Here is a 10,606-nt window from a genome sequence, read left to right on the forward strand (position 1 = left end):
CACAAAAAAACCAAAAACAAACAAAAAAAACCACTGTTTATTGTTCATTGTTTAAACTGATTTCTAAGAGAAAGGCGTATATTCTTGTCTGAGATAGCAAGAGGCACATCTTTTGTATGTTCTGGATGGTGTTTTTAGATTAGTGATGGCTAGAACATAAATCTAGAAGTGATGGCGTCAACGGCCATCTAGGTCAAACTCTTCATTTTACCAATGAGGAAACCGAAGCCTAGAGAGGCCTGACCAAAACACCATCTGGAATAGAATCACAGAATGCTGTCGCTTGAAGGAACTTTAGAACATAGATTGTCAGAACTCTGAAAGACCTTAAGACAAAGAATGTTGGATCTGAGAAGGAACTTCAAAACATAGACTGTTAAAATTGAGAACATGGACTGACAGGAACTTTATGACATTGAAGGTTTAGATCTGGGAGGCAGCCCCCAGAGCACAGATGTTAGAGCTCAGAGGGACCCCTCAGAGTGCAGGATGTTAGAGCTGGGAGGGATCCCAAAACATAAGATGTTAGAGCTAGGAGGGATTCCAGAGCACAGGAGAGACCCCAGGCTACAGAATGTTAGAGCTCGGAGGAACCCTGAGCATAGAACGTTAGCTCATTCTCAACCATAGGACATTGTATATATATCTTAACCCCTCAATTTACAGGAGAGGAAATTGAAGCCTGGAGAGAAGTGACTTGTCCAAAGTCACACAGTCAGTTAGTAGCAGAATGAAGTACTAACTGTCCTTCTAGTGTTTCTCCTGCTGCCTAAAAGTATAATGGATAAAAATCTCACTTTCCAGATATCTTTAGCAAAGTGGCTTCACTTAAAATCATAGCATCACAGAATGTTAAAGCAAGAAGAGACCTTAGTGATCAAGTCTATAGCAGAGAGGCCTGAGATTTGGTCGGTTTTAAGCTACTTTGTAACTGTATGGGCGAGGGTAAGTTAGTATTCTCATTGGAGAGAACGGTTTTGAAATGTGGTCAGAGGCTGTTGTGTGTCCAGGGTCCGTGGGTTGTAGCTAGAACTCCTGAGAGAACAGGAAGAATGAGCAGGATCTTTTAAACTGAATGCAAAATAACATTGGCTTAAAAGGAAAAAAATGCTTTCCCAAGTTTTCAGCTGTGCCAGTGGAAGGGCAGACGAAATAAAGCCAGCCTATAGAGCTCCTGGCTGTCACTGAGGTTGTCCTTAGAAATTCCAACAACAAATCTTCAGATGTGATCTTACAAGAAGGGCCACTGAATGTCCCTGGGAGATAAGATTGTAAACCTGATTAAAACTGACTCTTCATTTAGATGTGAATTCACTCAGCAGGCTTCTACATAATTTATTTTCACATGTCCAATGTGTATGGCAAGATGTATGTGAACATTCATTCCGCAAATAAAGTGTGTCCATTTTAATGCATTATCTCTGTTCTCCTGAAGCAAAGGGACAATTGTACAGTGTCTTTTATGCCTCCACCCACCCAAACCTCCCTGAGGTTCCCAATTGGTAACCACCACACTGGGACTGACATTTCAAGAAGGGTCCCAGCCTTGCTTCACCTTACTCAGACCTTAACTCACTTTCCAGATTTCTCCTTCTCTACAGCTGCCTTTTCTACTACTCCTACCACCTTCCAGGTCTCTTCACTGTGTTGTTTTCTTCTATTGGAAGCTCCTTGAGGGTAAAGGGACTGTCTTGTTTACTTGTATTTATTGTATGTATACCTAGCACTTAGTACAGTGCATATTATATAGTAAGCTAGCACTTGCTCTCATTCTCCCTGTCCTCTCTCTTTTTTCTGTCTTCCTTAACCTTCTCTATTCTTTCTTTCTCCTCTCCCCCTTCTTCTCTCTCTTCTTTCTCCTCTCTTCTTTTCCTCCTCTCTCTCTTCCCTCTCTCCTCTTATCTTTCTCTTTTTTCTTCACTCTTTCTCCTGTCTCCTTTCCCTTCCCTCTCTCTCCTCTCTTTCTTCTCTCTCCTCTTTCCTCTTTCCTCCTCTCTTCTTCTCTTATCTATCTTGAACCTTTCTTCATCCTCATCATCATCACCACCACCACCACCACAGTTGTCAGAAAGAATTTACCAAATGCCGATTTACACATAACACCATGGTAAGTACTGGATTGTAACAGATCCCTGTCTGCTAGGAGTTTAGGTCAAAAATATGTCCCATCATTATTTGCTACTGAAAATCTCAGTCTAGAAAGTCCCTTCTAACAAAAAGCTGGAAAAGCAAAATTGTGATGCCAGTGCTTACGTGTAGACTTCTGACATACCAAATGAATAGTACCCCTATACTCATTCTTTTCTTCTTCTTCTTCTTTTTCTGAAAGAAAAGCAAATATTCTTCAAAACTTTAATATAGGTGAGTCTTTGAAGGGAGAAAACCCAATCCATTCTTTTGTTAAATTAATGTACCATTAGAAACATCTGTACAGGGATCTTCCTTGAACAGGGGTTTGAAATGAATCCTCTGTAAAAAGACAGGTGTTGAATGTACTCTTAAAAGTAATTTTATATTGTTATTTTACAAGCCAAAATGTTTAACAAAAATCTCTTCCCCACCCCCGCACTCTCAACCCCTTCTTCCCTGGTCCAGGATATACTTTCATTGTTAAAATTATTAGCAGGTGCTAAAGCTATCTTTGGATTTAATTGAAGCATTCTCATTGATTTATACTCTGAAGAGTTGAAAGAGCACTGAAAAAGGGAGAACTTTGGAGAGAAAGTAGAGAGCAGTAAAGCATTTTTGTTGGAAAAAAAATACTGTGAATTTGTCTTTCTTTTTTATTTTTTTTTAAGAATCCCTTAAATTTGTTTTCTACAAACAGGAAAGGGTATCTTGCATTAGAGAGGCATAGGATTTTGAACTGGAAGGGACCAGAGAAGACATCTAGACCAACTCTTTTCATTTTACAATAAAAAGAATAACTCCCATCTATAGATGCAGCATGGTATAGTAATTGATGGACAATTGGTCTCAAAGTCAGGAAGACCTGAGTTCCAATGCTACCTCCGATAATACTGTCTTTGTTACCCTGGACAAGTCACTTAACCTTTTAGTGTTCATAGCAACCCTCTTAGACTGTAAGTTGCAGAGAAGCTCTTGACCTACTTTGGTAGAGGGAGTTTGCTTATTCAGGGGTTACCAATATCATTGAAATAAGAAGTCCAATCCCTGTCCCACATTTACAATGCACTTTGTGCTTTACATAGTGCTGTCTTTACAACTACCTTGTAAGGCAAGTAGTGTAATTGTACCTCTTGTACAGATGAAGAAACTGAGGCCCTGACAGAGGAAGTAATTTGCTTCGGGTCCCAGAGCCAGGGAACAGCAGAGAGGGTCTCTATTTCTAAATCCAGGATTCAAACCAAGGAATGTCATGCTTTATGTTACGAGCTAGCTCTTTCCTTTGGATGCTATTACATTCCACTCAATTCTGTATTAATTTTGAATTGTCATCCTGTGTGTTTCTGCTGTACAGTTCTCCCTTCCACATCAAAGCGGGTTAAGGACCCCCCTCTCCTCTCTGCAATCTGGAAAATCCATGTAAAAATTTTTGGCCCTCCCTTCATACCAGAGAAGAAGTCTGATTTTTTTTCTTTTTCTTTTATGGGGTGTTTACAGTACTTTATTGTAAAATTTGGGTTAGTTGTTTGGTCATAGGCTCTGTGTTGTCTGCTGGCCTTTACATGTTGTCTGCTGCTTCTGCAAAACTCCTAAAAAATTCCCATTTAATGTCTTATTATTATTATTAAATTATTTTTATTTAATTTTATTAAATAATTTATTTTAATTTATTAAATAATTTTTATTAAATAAATTTAATTTTATTAAATAATTAATTTTAATTAATTATTTTTATTAAATAATTAATTTTAATTAATTTAATTATTATTATTTAATGTCTTATGCCAACCCATGATATATCGAAACTGCAATGGGGAAAGTTGCAATGTGGAGGGGATAACTATATTGTATTTACTTTGTTCTTATGTTGGGTGAGTATGAACTGAAAAATGCATTTGAGAATTTGGATTCATTCTCTTGGCCAGCCTCATGACATTATTCCACAAGCTCAGGGCCCAATCAGTAGTGGGACTTAAGGCCCTTGGCATAAGCTTCTTGGCTTTAATAGGGCATAATTTTGCTCAGAGGAACCATAGAAACTCAGAACAGTGTCATCTAAAGCTGGGAGCCTCAGGAAGGGCAAAACATTTTAGAGTTGATGCATCTTCGTGGAATACACATTCCATACTGACTAAGGGAACAGGGTTTTCATTAGTAGTGAAGGAGAAGAGCCTGTGTCAAAGACTTATGGTCTCTCACCCCTAACTAAGCCTTAGTCAGGGTACTTGTGATTCAGCTTGGTGTTTAACATTTGTTTTTTAGATAAATACATCGAGCAGCCTCCCTTCTTTGTCACAACTGTTGTATCTGCTGAGAGCTGAGGGGACTGAACTGCCTTTGGTTTTGACCAAATACCAAAAGATACTGATGACCAGATAGTGATGCATATTTTCCAGGTGAAAAAAAAAAGCCAGGAAATTGGTTTTCGGCAGCCACCAGGAGGACTGAATTACTTGCCAATTAGAGCCTAATAGACTCTCCTTGTGATTAATTTGATGTGGTAAACGTGCACCCTGACTCTTCAATCACAATCTTTTGTGGGCCAGCAAAGAGACAGGAAACGCTAAGTTCCATTGGTGGACCAAATGATTTTTCAAGTACCGCATCAAGAGCCTCCAAATGTAAATGAAGAAATGGTTGGGTAACCGCTCTTGTGCTCATCAGTGTCTGTGCTGATGGTGCAGGGGACTGGCAGATGCTTGAGCGATGTTTTTTTAATTTTTATTATTATTTTTTTTTGGTGGAGGAAGAAGAGGTAGAATGCTCTGGGAGGTCTGTAATCTCATCAGTGAGATTCTCCTTCTGCCAACTCAAATAGCAGTTCACCCTCTGGGAGAAGGGGCACATAAGTTGTTGTGGTACCCCTGCAGTAATGACTGTCTTGGCTCTTAGCTAAACTGGTTCTTGGATGATAGACGTTCATTTGGTCACTGAATCTGTCATCAAAGCCTGCCGAGCTTCAACCCTCTTGGCACCAACTCTTTCCCTTTCTAGGTCTCGGTTTCCTCTTCTGTCAAGTGGGTTGGAACAGGGGAAAACTCTAAAGTCTCTTCCAGCTCTTTGATTAACTTTGGCTCTAATCTGATTATTTTCTAATCTGAAAGGGTTGGAACTGGGGAAAACGCTAAGGCCTCTTCCGGGTCTTTGATTCCCTGTGGGTCCAATCTGATTATTCTAATGACCAAAGGAACTGGACCAGGAGAAGCCAGAGTCACTTCCTTTGCTGAAGGATTGGATAGATAGATAGATAAATAGAGCATTTATTGAACACTTATGTGCCATGCACTGTGAATAGAAAAAACGAGAGAACAAGCTACTCTCAAGGAGCTTACATCCTAATATGGGAAGATAAGCAGCTGATGGGGAGAGGTGGCGTTTACTTTCTAATGTGAGAAGACAGAACATAGGGGAAAGGGGGAAACAGGCAGATGATGGAGGGATGTGGAGCGAAGGGGAGAATGAGGTGGAAGTGAAGTGAGCAGCAGTGTGGCTGGGGCTTCTCAAGATATGGTGACCCAAGGCAGGGATTCACCATTCAGCAAGGCAGCCTTGGGGTGGTGTCATGGTTAGGTGCACAAGGTAGCTGCTGGTGAAGTAGAAGACCGGAGAGGGAGTTAGAAGTAAAGTGGTAAGGAGGGATTTGGGGAAGGTTTGGTGAGATAGTCTTTATTTATGTAACCATTAATAGTAGTCCTGTTTAAATTTTGTTTTGTTTTACTGTTTTAATTGGATATAACAAATAGTATAATAATAGTGCTGTTGGTGAGTGTATATGGTGAGTATACAAATGGATTTTGCTTTCTTCAATTCATGGTATGGAAATTTCTTTCACCAATATTTATGACCAGTAGATTCTGTTGTATTTAGCAACATTTATAAAGTGCCAGGTGCTGTTTTAAGTCTGTGCTGGTTAAATAAAAAGACAGAAATAAAAACATTCCCTGCCCTCAGGAAGCTTTGATTCTAGTTGGGGGGGAACAACATCTGTACAGTAAATACAATAAGTGAAGGCAAAATATACATAAATTAAGTGAAGGCAAAATATACACAAATTAATAAGCAGTTAGGTGGTGAAGTGGATAGAAAACTTGGGTCTGGAATTGAGAAGACACATTGAAATGTGAGCTCAGACACTTAGTTCTGGGACCTTGAGCAGGTCACATAACTGCTGTTTACTTCAATTTTCTCATCTATAAAATGAGGATAATACTATCTAGCTCTTGGGGTTGTTGTGAGGACCAGTTGAGATATTTTTAAAAAATGCTTAGCACAGTGCTTGGAACATAGTAGGTACTATGTAAATGTGAACTATTATTATTATTAATGATGATGATAAAAGGAGGGAAGTACTAAAAGCTGGGTGAGTTTTGACAAAGGCCTCTGGTAAGAGGTGGGTTTAGCTGAGCTGAGCCTAACTGTGTTCTCACTCCTTACCCCTGAGGCCCTTCTCTGCCTCTGATTGGCAAGGGTGGAGAGTGGACATTGGAGAGCTCCTCCATTTAGTTCTCAGGGCAGCCCCCTCATCATCATTGAACCCCCTCAACTCCTCTGGACTTTATCATGCTCTTCTCCCCCACCCCCAAAGTTTATTTTTATGTATTGTCATCGCTGCTTAGATTAAGTACCTGGCACTTAGCAGGATACTTAATAAATATTTATTAACCAAATGACCAGGGGCTTAACCTGAGGCACTGAGAGGTTAAGCAGAGACCTGCCCAAGGGGTCTCAGCCTCAGCGATGGGATTTTAATATTTTATTTTATTCTATGTCTATATGCTGGGTATCCCAAAAGTCTTAGTCCAGTTTAAAGTTTTAATAGCTTAAAGGCATGTTATGGATGAGTATATACACATGTATACACATACATAGATATACACATGCATACACATCTATACATGTACACAGGTTGACATATACATATACTGCAGGTATGTGGGGGAACACATGTATATGTATAGGCATGTGTATTTATGTGTGTATGCACACCTGTGTGTGTATGCGTATGTCCACACACATACGTTGGAGATTCCCCCACCTTGTCTCCTCTACTCTTTTGTTGTCTTCCTCATTAGAATGTAAGTTCCTTATTAGTAGGAATTATTTCATTTTTATTTTGTATCTCTAGTACCCCAGCACATACTCCATGCTGAAGAAATAGTTGTTGATTTATTTTCAGTTCTCCCCAACTCCATATCCAGAACTCTACCTACCATGCAATGCTGCCTCTTATATATATATATATATATATAGACACATATACATTTTTGTGTATGTAGATGTGTGTATATCTATAGCTATATCTGTCTAATTTAGCAAACAGGTACTAAACATTTGCTGTGTGCAGGACACTAAACCCTCGATTTTGTTAACAGATAGCCAAAAGTCTTACCTTCTGAATGAATATCCTTGCATAATTAACCCCCCCCCCAGTTCCTTAAGATGTACAAACCCTCTGGTTGCCATGATAACTGGCTGTACCCTTAAATCTTCCTGTTCGTTTCCCTTCCTCTACCAGAGCCACAAACAAATCGGTCCCTGGTGTCTCAGTAATTATGGCAGTGAGGCACAGTGCTGTATTAAGTTGTTCTGGTGGACATTTGGCCTCTTAATCTGTATGTGTCTTGTAGTTCTGTCCCAGTTATTCTTATCTTTTCATTTTTGTTGCTTATTATAATCATTATCACCACCACCACCACCACCACCACCATCATCATCATCATCATTATTATGTAACAGGAATTTATTTGCAGGATCTTTTATGATTCAAAGCATTTGCTCTTTCCTTCCTAGCAACCACGTGAGTTTTTGAAGAATCCCTTGGCCTGCAGAAGTAGTAAATACTTTGAAAAGGCCTAGAGACTGGCATTTGGGTCAATCCCCTGAGACCCAGAGTTGAGAATATCAGTTCTCCAATGACCTGCTACAGAATTGGTTGAATATACTATATGTCAGGCCGCTTCTCTGCTGATTGCTTATAGGAAGAGCACTTCACTATAACCATCAAGAAACCTAGTTTCTAGTCCCGTCTTTGCCACTAATTCTCTGGATGATAATGATCAAGTCCCTTCCCCTTTCTGGGCCTCTGTTTCCTCCTCTGTAAAATGAGAACATTAGAATTAGACCTCTAAGATCTCTTCAACCATTAATGTTCTTTGATTATCTATGGCTCCAATCTGATTATTCTAATGACCTAAGGAACTGGACTATGGAACTGTTATAACAGTCTTTTACGTCGCCAGAAATCGGCAGGGCTCCATTGATTGAGATAGTGATGACAACTGAAACAACCAAATGGTCAGAAAATGATGGAATCAATGGCCTCGTGGAGACACAGCCTGTGTCTATTGATCCTGGTTTGTAGATGCAGACGTTTAGTAAATACTTTGATGATGAAGAAGAAGAAGATGGTGATGATATCATCAGCCCCAGATTCCAAGTCCTCAGGTCTTTCAATCTACTGCAACTGTAGAAAACATAGATGTTTTGTCCTCAACAGATATAACCTGCCGGTAGTCTGGCTTGGAGATTTGAAAGTGTGCCGCGGATAACACGATTTACCTAAAATTCATTTAGGGAACAAAAAAAATGTATTGATACTTTTTATTTTTTATTTTTATTTATTCATTTATTTATTTATTTTGGCTAGGCAATGGGGTTAAGTGACTTGCCTAAGGTCACACAGCTAGTAAGTGTCAAATGTCTGAGGCCAAATTTGAACTCAGGTCCTTCTGAGTTCTGTATCCACTGTGCCACCTAGCTGCCCCTACTGATGCTTTAAAAAAAATTACTATTATTTCCTAATGATATTACCTCTTTCCCCATAAAAGAACTTTTCTTTAGAACAATGAGGTACAATTAAGCAAAAAAAAAAAAAAATGGCTGCTATGACAAGGTGTACTTTATTCCACTTTGATGCCAGGAAAAGAGACTTAGGTGTCCCAGGCAGTGTTCTGAGGTTAAGCTTGGTCTCTGCCTCGTTGATTCTTCACGTCACGTGAAGAGATGTCCTGAAACATACATCCAAAGAGATGAGAAAATGACCCACACTGTGAGTTACATGTCAGCCCAGAGCATAGCTTCAGGAGCCACATTTGTAAACTTTGGATTTAAAATGGAAAGTCAGGCAAAAGCAATCATTTCTATTTGGCAGGTTCTTTATGACCCTAGCATACTTTTATGAGAACTAATGTAGTTTATTGGTCAAGAGTCTCATTCATCGTAGGGAAACATTCCAGTGCACAGAGTAAATCTTTATTGTCAGAAATTATAGTGTTTCCTGAAATGATTGCTTTTTCCTCGACTCATGGTGCATTAAGGGCAACTTCTAAATGCCTGGCATTAGCGCTTGAGAATCTGTTTGCTAGTGCTTGGTGAATTGATGTGAGGTAAATTAACTTCCTGGAGTGGCTGTGGGGACTGTTGGTTGGTTGGAGTTTTAGAATTTACATGGTATATGGCACTTTGGTCTCTAGTCTATAAAAATGTGTGTGAAGGCATAAATAAAAAAATGGAGCCATAAATAAACAATAGATTGAATTGAATAATTGAAAGTAAATCCCAAATCTGGGAGCTGTGGGCATGGTTGTTAAACTGTGCATAATTCTTGAGGATTCCAGAAGGATCTCCAGCACCCTGATTCACTTGGAAACAAATAAATGAGTTTCCCCAGTTTCCTGCTAGATGGATTATAAAGTCATAGAGTTAAAGTGAGAAGAGAACCTTCTGAGGTCATTAGGTCTAACAACTTCCTTTTATAGAGATGGAAACTGAGGCATATAGAAAAGAAGAGACTTTCCCAAGGTCATGTGGCAAATCCTGAATCTCAGTCCTCTCCTGTCTACGCAGGGCTGTCAGGGAGGAAGCAACTAAAATACTAGAACCGGATTCTAGCGTTGATTCTGCTACTCAGATTAGAAAAATATATGACTTTGAGCAAGTCAGCTCTCTGGGCTTCTGTTTGCTAGTCTCCAAAATTAGAATTTTGGTTTTCCCCAAAGTTACAAGTCTGTTCATTGTGCCATTTTACAATACATAGCAGCATTTAGAACTGTTCCTGGCACATAATAGGTGCTTAATAAACGTTTATTGAATTGCATTCAGGAAAGAGAATATAGACAATAATCCCAGAGATACATTCCCAAAGGACTACTCCTTGGTATAGTAAGTTGGACTGATGGAAGTGAGAAGAGAGAGACCAGGGTATAGCAGTTTATTTAAAGCTCTTGTAGATCACAGATACAGAGCTGGAAAGGACTGGGTTATCCTGTCCAGCCTTCTTATTTTACAGATGAAGAAGTTAGGTTAGGAGATTTGCCCAAGATCACAAAGGTAATAAGTCACAGAATTCAAATCTGAACCTAAATTCTCAGAATCCAGATCCAGTGACTGTAGTGCATGAGATTTAGCCTATTCTACCTTACCTTAGAGTGGGGGTGTGTGTGTGTGTGTGTGTGTGTGTGTGTGTGTGTGTGTGTGTGTG

The 10,606-nt window shown here is 39.4% G+C and overlaps 1 protein-coding gene and 1 long non-coding RNA gene across 6 annotated transcripts in view; one reads left to right on the forward strand and one right to left on the reverse strand.

The window, feature by feature from the left end:
* The window catches only part of FOXN3 (forkhead box N3), a 453,536-nt gene that overhangs the window by 141,993 nt on the left and 300,937 nt on the right, over positions 1-10,606 (forward strand). The window lies entirely within an intron of this gene.
* LOC114030023 overlaps positions 7,850-10,606 on the reverse strand; it is a 9,456-nt gene continuing 6,699 nt past the window's right edge. Inside the window, exon 3 of the long non-coding RNA XR_003567547.1 lies at positions 7,850-8,685. This is a non-coding gene — a long non-coding RNA (uncharacterized LOC114030023). The remainder of the gene's footprint in view (positions 8,686-10,606) is intronic.

This window comes from Vombatus ursinus, unplaced genomic scaffold (genome assembly GCF_900497805.2).
Source record: "Vombatus ursinus unplaced genomic scaffold, bare-nosed wombat genome assembly UNPS02014945.1, whole genome shotgun sequence".
NCBI lineage: Eukaryota > Metazoa > Chordata > Mammalia > Diprotodontia > Vombatidae > Vombatus > Vombatus ursinus.